The sequence below is a fragment of the Myotis daubentonii genome, chromosome 15 (assembly GCF_963259705.1).
Source record: "Myotis daubentonii chromosome 15, mMyoDau2.1, whole genome shotgun sequence".
NCBI classification, from domain to species: Eukaryota; Metazoa; Chordata; class Mammalia; order Chiroptera; family Vespertilionidae; genus Myotis; species Myotis daubentonii.
In genome coordinates, this window is record NC_081854.1 from 46,844,345 (window position 1) to 46,855,483 (window position 11,139).

An 11,139-nucleotide genomic window follows, 5' to 3' on the forward strand; every position below is an offset into this window, starting at 1 on the left:
ACCCCTTGGCGGGCCTGTCACTTCATCAGAAGTGTGTGTGTGTGTGTGTGTGTGTGTGTGTGTGCGCGCGCGCGCACGCGCGCGCACTTGTGCGCTTGTGCATGCATGTGTGTCTGTGGGTGTGTAGTGCATGTTAAAGTCTGGTCTGCCTGGTGTTACAATATGTAAGCATGCCAGGAGCTCACCTCAGCCCCTCCCGTCCACCCCTTCCCTAGCATCCTTGGCCTCCTGCCCCGGGGACTCCTTGGTTCAGTGGGGCACATGGGGGAGACAGGAGGTAGGCTTGAGGGTCAAGGGGAAGAGAACAGGGGAAGATGAGGAGAGCAAGGGGGCTGGGAGCGGAGGGTGAAGAGGCTGGGGGAGGGGCCTGGGTCTGACCCACGCAATGAGTGAGTCAGGCTGTAAGAGCTGCAGGTACCACTGATGCGGGGCCTGGGGGACTTGTCACAGTGACTCAGGAACTTGAACAAAAGGCTCCTTAGGTCTCCCCACTTCCTGTCACAGTGTCGCTCACTCTGGGTTCCATGACAACAGCTTCTTCCCCAGAGGGATGCAGCCACCCTCCCACACTTATGCGACGCAATAGAACACACCCACAGCAGTGTCACCGGAAGACTTAGAGGGGTCTCAGCCACAACATGCCCCCCACGCTGTGATCATATCCCAGGGATTCCCACACCCTTACCCCATCCACATCCCCGCTGACCGGAAAGCCAAAGGGTCAGGGTTTACAGGGCCATTCAGTAGCCATGTCAGGGTGTGGTTGCCAGGACAACGAGGGGCCCTAGCCCCAGGCGAGGCCTTGCTGACAATTACCCATGCTTTAGGGATCCTAGAGAGGGACAGTGTCCAGCTGGAGGTCACACAGCTGCTCAGTGGAGGCAGGGCTCAGGCCCCAGGCCAGATCAACAAGCTGGTGTGCTCCCTCCAGATCCCATCTGCTGAGGCAGCAGGGGCAGAAGATGAGCTTGGTGCTTTATCATAGTGTCGTGGGGCTCCAGGCCCAGGACAGTGGGGGAGCCCGATGCGGCTGGAACCGATGGGGAGGGGGACCTGGCGACTTGACCTCAATCTGAGGGCTGGTGCTGGCTGCCTGAATACGTTGCTATGTTGTGCCTGTATACATGCTAACTCTCCAGGGCAGTTGCTATTCTTACCTACTTGGTGGTGGCAGCAGGGTCAGAGATAGTGGCTGGTGGGAGGGAGTCATGAGTACCAGCCCCTTATCCAACACATTCCCTGGAAACTTGGCAGGGGCTGCCAGGCTCTGGGGGCCTAGGTAGGGGGAAGGGAAGGGGGTCACAGGGACAGGGTGGGGGATGGGCTCACCCAGGACAAGGCCTTGTACTGCTGCTTCTCCTACAGCCAGGCCAGGTCCCATTAGAACTGGCCTGGCAGTTGCCAATAGGATTTCTTGCCATCAAGACTCAAGTCATCCTTAGCTTCCTACCCAGAATGCACCACCTCTGAGCTTCTGATGCCCCAGAAGGCCGCAGACAGGGGCTGCCGCTGTGGGGAGAACACAGTACTGTGAGCCACAGAAGCTCAGGTTGACCACTGTCATGCCCACTTCCAGGCCATGTGACCCTGGGCAAGTCGCTTCTCCTCTCTGAGCTTCAGTTTCCTCACCCCTTTCTTGGGCTGTTGTAGGGGTGACAAAGTCCAGCAGTCAGGAAAGGGGTGCTATAGGCTGCAAGTGTGTGTGTGCACACACCCATGCATGCACTCAGAGGTGGGGGGCCAGAATGGGGAGAGGGAGGCACATGGGTCCTCCACCTTGGAGACTCCCGCCCCATGGATTTTCCATTGGCACGTCGGCACCCTCTCCCCCAAAATAGGCCCTATGAGCCGTGTCCGACAGAGCCCAGACTGGGGGAACTTTTTTTAGCTGCCCTTTGATTGTCAGCTCTCAAAACGGCGGCTATTTCGAGCCCCAACGCCTGGAGGAGTAGGGCCAAGTGGGGGCCTGGGTGAGCTCAGTGGGCCTGGCTGGCTCCCCAAAGGCATCCCCGAGGGGGGCAGCCATGCGCTCTCACGCCCAGTGCTGCCGGCAGGGAGAGCACGCATCCCCTGTTTACTGGGCCTGAGAGCTCATCTGTCCATCTCCAGAGAATCTGCAGACCTGGCAAAAGGACTCTCATTTACAGAGCTCACCCCACAGGTCATTGTTCACCAGCACTGAGAGAGAGAGAGAGAGAGAGAGAGAGAGAGAGAGAGAGAGAGAGAGAGAGAGAACACAGTGTGAGCATTAACTGAGATAATACAAGCAAAGCTCTTAGTTAGCATAGGGGCTGGCACATAATTGGCCCTTGAAAAAAATGGGAATAGCTGCTATTATTATTGTCATTACAGCTACAGCTATTCTTGTTTTTGTTGTTACAGTAACATTCTTATCAGGTTTCCTTCCAGTCTTTTTTTCTATGCATTTATCTTACGTTGCTAAGTTCAGATCACAATACTCCTCCCTTCCCCCAAACCAGGTTTCAGCAGAAAGGAGTCCCTTCAAGACGGCTGGATACTCCTCTATGCACATCTGGGGCTCACCCCTTGAGATTACCCCTCTGTAAATGGTCTTTGGGGTCCATGGCCCCTGAGGTTATACTTGATCTTTCAGAGTGTCTGGGTATTCCCACAGCTGTCATTTCTTCAAATGCCATCAACCACCATCCCATAGGATTCCAGGGCCCCAGATTCTGAAAGTCCTGTTCTAGATGCTGGATTCCCAGGTGGGCTCTCACCTGGATTCCAGAACCCTCTAGCTGGAACCTAAGGAAATAGGCTTGTTTCCACAGCTAGATGACTGTTCAGATGCGTAAGATTTAGCAATGGATCACGAGGGCAAATAAAGATGCTCTTGGCTTTCTGGTCAGCGTATTGGGGAAGGGGGAAGGGTATGGACTGCCAAGAATTGGGGACGGGGTAGAAAGCCAGATTCTGGGAAGTGACAAGGCAGGGAGAGTGGCTGAGCCAGGCCTCTCCCTTCCCTGCTGGGGTCATTTCCCAATAGGACAGCAAGATCAGCTGGGGTTGCGGGGGGCGGTCACATGTTCCACCTTTACCCCGAGTGGTTACTGCGCAAGGTGAGACTTCCTTGTTACGCGAAGAGCAAAAATAGGTCCCAGGTGATGGTCAGCGATCTGTGCCGAGAGCCACCAGGGTTATTCTGAGAGTGGCCGGCATGGGGCCAGGGCAGGCTCTCAGTCAAGTGGGACTGAGCTGGAAGTGGCATGCTCAGCCTGCAGGCTCAGCCTGCCCTTTCGAGAACCCTGAATGGAGTGGGGGCACTGGAGCCCTATGCAGGCCGACCCTCGGTGGACCTGGGATCCTGACTCAGCTAAGTGACCTTGAGCATCACCTTCCTTCTCAAATGATGAGGACCTTGATCCCTGCCTCTCAGGGTGGCTAAGAGAACTCTGTGCAGCTGACAGATGGTGCTCAGTAGATGTGTGAACCTCCACGTCAGCTGTCCCAGAGAGCAGGTCCAGGGGTCCGGAGAAGGCAAGGGCCTTGCCTGCGTAGCCCAGCTGCCAGTAGGCCCCCTCCCTTCCAGTGGGAAGGAGCCAGAGTCGGGCACAAAAGCACGTTTCTGGAAGGGCTTGTGGGGATTTTCCAGGAACGACTCCATCCAGCTGGAGAATTCCACTCCCTGCCCTGCTGCTCGGGGTCAGGCTAAGGAGGGGATGTTCCGGCTCATTCCGGTTCTGCCCAGCTCCTGCTTCTTGCCTGCAAAGTCCAGGGCGGGGGTGCCCACACCGTATTCTCTTGCTGTTTGCTGTGGAGTGTGAGGAGCCTGAGGCACTGAGGTCCCCCTAGAGGCCCTGGCACAGAACAGTGCTGGGCACACCATTGGTCCTCTCCTCACCCCGCCCCCCTTCCTTCCAGGGACAATCTCTTTCCTTCATCCAATGTGTCCTAGCATTTTCCCTGGAGCCAGCCCTTGTCCTCAGGGTCACTCCAGGTGAGCATGGACAGCAACATGATGGACACCGACTTGGGGAGAGATGGCACCTGACCCAGCTGGGGGACGGGGGTGGGGAAGGGTAGCCAGGACTGGGACACACTGTGACGTTTCTGAGAGGCTGGAACACAGGTTTGAGGGTTTCTGATGGGTATTGAGGTCAAGGGTGGGAATTGACCTGAACTCAGTTATTTGCTGATCTGGAATTGGACCCCAGTTTCCTTCCAGCCCAGTCCTCTACCCTCCGCAGCTATCCCATCAGAGTTTTTCCTGGGTTTGGCAAAATACTGGGGGGAGCTCGGCTGGTGTTGCTCAGTGGTTGAGTGTCGAACCATGAACCAGGTTTGATTCCTGGTCAGGGCACATGCTGGGTTGTGGCTCGATCCCCAGTGTGGCGCATGCAGGAGGCAGACAATCAATCATGCTGTCTCATAATTGATGTTTCTATCTCTCCTCCCTCTCTGAAATCAACTATATATATATATATATATATATATATATATATATATATATATATATACACACACACACACACACACACACACACACACACACACACACACACGAGGCCCAGTGCATGAATTCGTGCATGGGTGGGGTCTGGCTGGCCTGCCCCAATGGGGGCCAGTTGGGGCTGGGCCTGCAGTGGGGAGGGGTGCGGGAGGTTGGCTGCTGGCACCACCCCCAATCGGGGTGGGGGGGGCGGTTGGGGGTAGGGCCAGCCAGGGGGAAGGGCCGCTGACAGTAGGGGGTGCTGATCGGGACCCACATTGGGCCAGTTGGCTGCTGCATTATAGTTCTGGTTGTTCTGGTCGTTCCACTGTTCCGGTCGCTTGGTTTTTATAGATATAGATACTTTTTGTTTGTTTTTTAAAGAAATCAGGGTGGGGGGTGGGTGGGGGGGGGATGGGGGAGTCTTCTTCAGGGAGGCTAGGCTGGCAAATAGGAACTTCAGGCAGAACTGGGTGTTAGGGCTGGGTTCAGCTCACCCTTGGGGATATTCCTGCACCCACAAAATGCACTCTCTGCCCACAGAACTAACTCCCTGGGGAGTAATAGGGCACTCAGATCTGCTGGGAGCAAAGTTCTTATAGGGTCCCAGCTGGGCATCCCAGACCCACTCTGTCATTTTATCTCAACTTCAGCTCAGCACCTGCACCTTCTCCAGCGTCGGCCACCACCTCCACCCCTGGGAAGGAAGGAGGTACAGGGCTCGCCTCCAAGGTCTCTGAGCTAGCGCAGAAACCCCTGAGAGCCTCACGGCTGGAAAAAGTTACCCAGTTCTAAATCTGCCAGCCTTTGGTGATCTCATCCCCTTCCCAATATAGTCGTGGTCCCCTCCCCCACAGGCTGGCTCCAGGCCAATGGGGTAAGTCACGAGGGAGCTGGGAGGTGGGTGCCTGTGAGGGCTGGGGCAGGGGTTTTAACTTGGGGGTCACACCATACATTCTGTTTTGTAATCTATTTCCCACCCCACCGCCTCACTTACAGTATTTACGTTTAGGAGGTTCCTGGCAAATAATAAAGATCTTCCACCATCACTTTTTTTCCACTATCACTTGTAAAGTCCAGCAGGATGGACGCACCAGACCTCTCTGTTCAGTGTGTGGAGGAAAAACATGTCAGTGGTGTCCAGTTTCTCTTTCTTACGAACACAAGTGCTATGACCATTTTTGTCCAAATCCCGTTGTGCAGTTCTCTCTCTCTCTCTCTCTCTCTCTCACTCTCACTCTCACTCTCTCTCTCCCTCTCCCTGACAGGGCCCTGGCTGGTGTGGCCCAGTTGGTTGGAGTGTTGTCCTGCACACCAAAAGGTTGTGGGTTTGATTCCCGGTCAGGGCACATACCCAGGTTGCAGGTTCAATCCCCAGCCAGGGTGCTTACGGGAGGCAACTGGTCGATGTTTCTCTCACATCAATGTTTCTCTCTCTCTCTCCCTCTCCCTTCCACTCTCTCTAAAATTAATAAAAACATACCCTTGGGTGAGGATTAAGAAAAAAAAAAGGCAATTGGTGATTTAAAAAAGAAAAGAAAGCCCTAGATGGTTTTGCTCAGTGGATAGAGCGTCAGCCTGCGGACTGAAGGGTCCCAGGTTCGATTCCAATCAAGGGCACATGCCTGGGTTGCAGGCTTGATCCCCAGTAGGGGATGTGCAGGAGGCAGCCGATCAATGATTCTCTCTCGTCATTGATGTTTCTATCTCTCTCTCCCTCTCCCTTCTCTAAAATCAATAAAAATATGTTTTAAAAAGAAAGAAATTCTGACAGGTGCTGGGCAGGAAAGCAGGATTCATTGTGTGATCAATGCATTCTGGGCCCTCCCCTAGGCCAGAGGTGCAGGCCCAGGGCAGGGAGGGGCATCAGAGACCAGTCCAGGGCCACAAGGTCAGGTGAGCAGGCCAGCTGTGGTCTGCTGGTCCCTCCTGCCTGCTTTAGGCCAGCACTCCCTCACCCACTAGCTTCCACCTTGCCCTCAAAACCCTACAGGCCATGTTGACTGGGGACACAGAGAAAGGCCATCCCAGGCACAAGCAGAGGGCCCAGCCTCAGGGTGAACACCCCCACCCCCGCCCTCTGTGAGTCCATCCAATTCACATCTTGCCTAGTGTTCCTCCAGCTTCTACTAGAATGTTCTTATGGACCAACAGCTTACTCCTTCCTGCCAGGCTTTTGGAGAGCTAATAGGGCATGTTGTTTGTTTGTTTTAATGTGTGTTTGTTTTTATGAATTTTTAGAGAGAGGGGAAGGGAAAGGGTGAGAGAGAAACATCGATGAGAGACTTCACATTGATTGGCTGCCTCCTGCATGCCTCCTATTGGGAATTGAGCCCACAACCCAGACATGTGCCCTTACCGGGAATCGAACCAGTGACCTCTTGGTGCATGGGACAATGCTCTGAGCCAATCCACTGAGCCATGCCAGCTGGGCAGGGCATGTGTGTTTTTTTTATAAAATGAATAGATAGGATTCAACGGAATTGAATGATCACTTAGCAATCGCATGAAAGCGAAGAAAAAGCTTTGGAGTCAGACACCAGGGTTCAAAACTTAGCTCTGTATTTACTAGTTTTGGGACATTGAGCACACTTTACCTTTCCAAACTCAGTTTCACCATCTGTAAAATGGGTTCATAATCCTTGCCTCATACGATTGTGAGATTTATTGTAAGGAATTGACTCATGTAAGCTGGAGGCCCGGGAGAGCCAGTGGTGTGATTCTATTCCAAACACAAAGGCCTAAGAACAAACCAGAGGAGCCAATGAAGTAAGCCCCAGTATGGGTCCAAAGGCCTGAGATACACCAGATGTCCAAGGGTAGAAGGGGGGTGTCCAGCTCAACAAGCAGCAAATTTTCCCTTCCTTCTGCCTTTTCATTCTATTCTAGCCCTCAATGGGTTGGATAATACCCACCCACTTCTTTACTCAGTGTATTGATTCAAATGCTAATATTTTCCAGAAACACCCTCAGAGCCACACTCAGAAATAATGTTTTACCAGCCCTTTAGGCCAGTGATGGTGAACCTTTTGAGCTCGGCGTGTCAACATTTTGAAAAACCCTAACTTAACTCTGGTGCCGTGTCACATACAGAAATTTTTTGATATTTGCAACCATAGTAAAACAAAGACTTATATTTTTGATATTTATTTTATATATTTAAATGCCATTTAACAAAGAAAAATCAACCAAAGAAAATGAGTTTGCGTGTCAGCTCTGACACACGTGTCATAGGTTCGCCATCTCTGCTCTAGGCATTTTTCAGCCCAGTTAAATTAACACATAAAACTAACCACCACAACCCTCAATCAGATTCACCAACGATCAAGACCACTGTCCATTAGCTTTGCCAATCTCCAGGGTCACTGTCACTTGGCTATTGTATTCTATTGGTTACAAAACAAGTTCTAACCACCCCCTCCCCATATTCAAGAAAAGTGGAATTAAACCCCACGGCTAGATGGGAGGAGCATTTGTGATCATCCCCGAAACCACAAAAAGGATAAAAAGGTGGAGGATTCCAGGCTCCATCCCCAGTGACCAGGGGGCCAGCCCAACTCTTGAAAGAGGTGGCTCCAGTTTGTGGGGGAAGACAAGACCGCTTTCTCTTTTCTTACTCCTTCATCCCCATATTACTGAAGTACCCACAGCCTGGGGAGGAGGATTCTGAGCTTTCTCCCCAGGGCGATGGGGCGCCGTGGAAGGATTTGGAGCAGAAGAGTGACATGGTCAGATCTGAGTCTGACCAAGATCCCTCTGACTGCTGTGTACTGGGTGGAATTGACTGGAGGGGGCAGGTGTTGTTTTGGGTGAGGAAGGAGCAAGGTGGTTTGGACCATTCTTGGGGCTGGGACAGGGGGTGGGCAGGAGGGGATGGAGCCTAGACCTGCTGGGAGGGTGGCTGCGGGGATTGGCTGCAGGGAGTGGAGGGGGGTAGGGGTCGGAAGGGTTTAGAGTTGTGGCGCAGTCCACTGAGGGGGACACCCACATTGGGGGAGAGTGGAAAAGGTGGCAGCCACTCCCCCACCACTCGCAGCCCACCTGGGACCCCAGCAGCTCCTTCCCCATAAGACAGACCTGAGTGATCACAGGACAGGATTCTGCCCCCATACCACACCCCAAGGACGTCCAGGGTCTGGTGAGGCTTCCTGAGAGTGTTCCGGCTGCAGTTCTGGGGAGACCCTGCTCCACCTAGGGCTCAGCCTTGGGGCCTCAGCTTCTCAGGAACTTTCCTCGGCTCCAGCTGCAGCTGACATCAACGCGGCCAGTTGGCGACATCTAGAGGCAGCCGCCTGCTTCGCGTTGCTTTACCACAGATTCCCCGAAAAGGGCCTGTGCCAGCTCAGGACGGAGTGACCAAGCCGCCAGACAGAGCTCGGAAGAGGCCCAGCCCCTCCATCCCTTAATGCCAAATCCCAGTGTGGGCTCAGCAAAGCTCCTGGGACCCCACGTGAACCCATGGATACTCTCCCCTCCCATAAGCCAAGGAGCATGTTGTGTTGATGACATTCCCGGTCCCCAACCCACTGCACTGCTTTGTTTCAGAGGAAGGGTCATCCCAGCCACTCAGTCAACTCCTCACAGAGCCAACTCCTCACCTCCATCTCACCATCCGGCCCGCCCTGGGTCCTAAGTGAGAATATGCAATGGCCCTCACCTTTTTTTAGCAATCCTTTTTTAACTAATTGTTCATTTCCATCTGTCCATACCCATGGTCTTTTCTGGTACTAGACACTCCTCACCTCCCTCCTCACTTCCATGCCACCATTTATTTCCTCTCCTGACTCTCTGACCTCTCTCTCTTTTGCTGGTTCCTTTTCACCTGTTCCTCTCAATCATCCATCCATCCATCCATCCATCCATCCATCCATCCATCCTTCTGTCCCCCCATCCTTCCTCATTCATTCTACAGCCAGTTGGGCAGGGTGCTGAGCCTGATGTTGCAGGAATGAGGGTGGGGAGGAGAAAAACAGGACACATGTCGACAGTACCTGGTCATCACACTGCAAGGAAAGTGGGGGGGACTGAGGTAGGACTTCCTGTACTGCCCCCACCCCACCTGCCTGCTGATGACGAGCAAGACATGTCCATGATCCTAGCTGAGGTCGCCGCATGGCCTTGCTCACGTCTTCATTCCTGGAGACCACCCGAGGGGCTCCTTCTTGCCCACCAGCCACATCAGGCTAGCTCTCCCTTGGCCTTCACGGCAACTCAGTGCCCTCAGAGCCTGTCCCCAGACCTGCTGGACCGGACTCACCCCTGTGCTCCTTTCCCTGGGCTGCCCCCCTGCATTCCCATTGTGCCCAGTATCACGGTCCTCTCGGCCCCAGCTGGATGGGGCCATCCCTGGCCAGCTCCGCATGCCTGGCTCTGGTGCCCGTAAGGTTTGTGCGAGGTGGACAGAGCAGCAGCTCATGGCACACATTTCTTCTGTTCATCTGCTGCAGGGGGGATGGGGTTGGGCCAGTGAGGGCTTTCCAGAATCCCGGAAAGGCAGGGAGAGTTAAGGTCTGAGACAGAGCCAGCTTTGGAAAGTCCCTCCACAGACTACTTTTCCAGGGGGTGAGGGTAAGTAAGGAGTTCAGCCAACTTATTCCTTGCCAGTGAAGGTCAGCACTGGAACTCTGGCCCCTTGCTCCCCTCATGCTCCTCCCAGACAGGCGATTTCCCATGTGGAGCAATCAGGTCAGGGGCCAAAGGAGCAAACACACTGACCCATAGAAGTCCAGTAAAGGCTTACCCACCCCAGAGGTAGCTGCTTGGAGCGCCAGCCACTCACGATTCAGAGGATCACCAGCCTGGGAACTACTTAAGGGCTACTTAGTAGCATCAAGTAAAATGAACCCCAAAACTCTAGAGATATTAAGGAACAGTATAAGCCCCCTCACCCTCCAGTTAGAAAGCTCAAAGACCTTAATTTTTTAAATTTGTTTTCCTTCTATTTTTATCATGTTTCAAAATGATGGGATATTGAAACATGTATGTAAAGTATATCTAGCTTCTTCGCAGTGCTTCTCTGCCCATCCGCAACCACACTGGGCCAAGACTGGGCAATGTTTCGTGAATTACTATCCCTTTCTGAGAGCCCAGTATTGGGAGGAGTGCGTGCGCTGTAGACTTTCCTCAAATGCGCCCTACTGTTAAGTATTAATGACTAATGTTCATACCATTGATAACTAATATTAATGTATTTGCAATTTAAGAAGTACCCATTGGAGCTGTCCTGATGAGCTGTATCCCTATAGTGAGGATGAGATGGAGTGGGTGCTTAACTCTATCTAGGTACGTGCCTAGACTTTCCCCCAAAGCTGGCTCTGCATTTAAGATAAACATACATTTAAGATTTAACAAGCTGAGTTAAATAATATGAAATGCCAGCAGACAGGCCTTGGCACTGAGTGTATGGAGACGCTCACAACAAAAGCCTTCACTTTTCCTTCTTTTCAAGTTCCTACATGGTTAATACTAAATGAGGACTTCCTGTGTGGTCAGCAGCCAACAAGTTTGCAGAGAACACTTCTCTTTTGGGTAGTTTCCTCCTCCCCACCCCCTAGTGGATTCTTGAACAGACTAAAATCTTCCATGGCCAGAAACAAAGGCTGGCCTCATCTAATGCCGTCAGGACCTAAAAAAAATTAATATTCAAACCAAAGGAAACGGAATTTCATTTTGCCTTTTTTATTTACAAG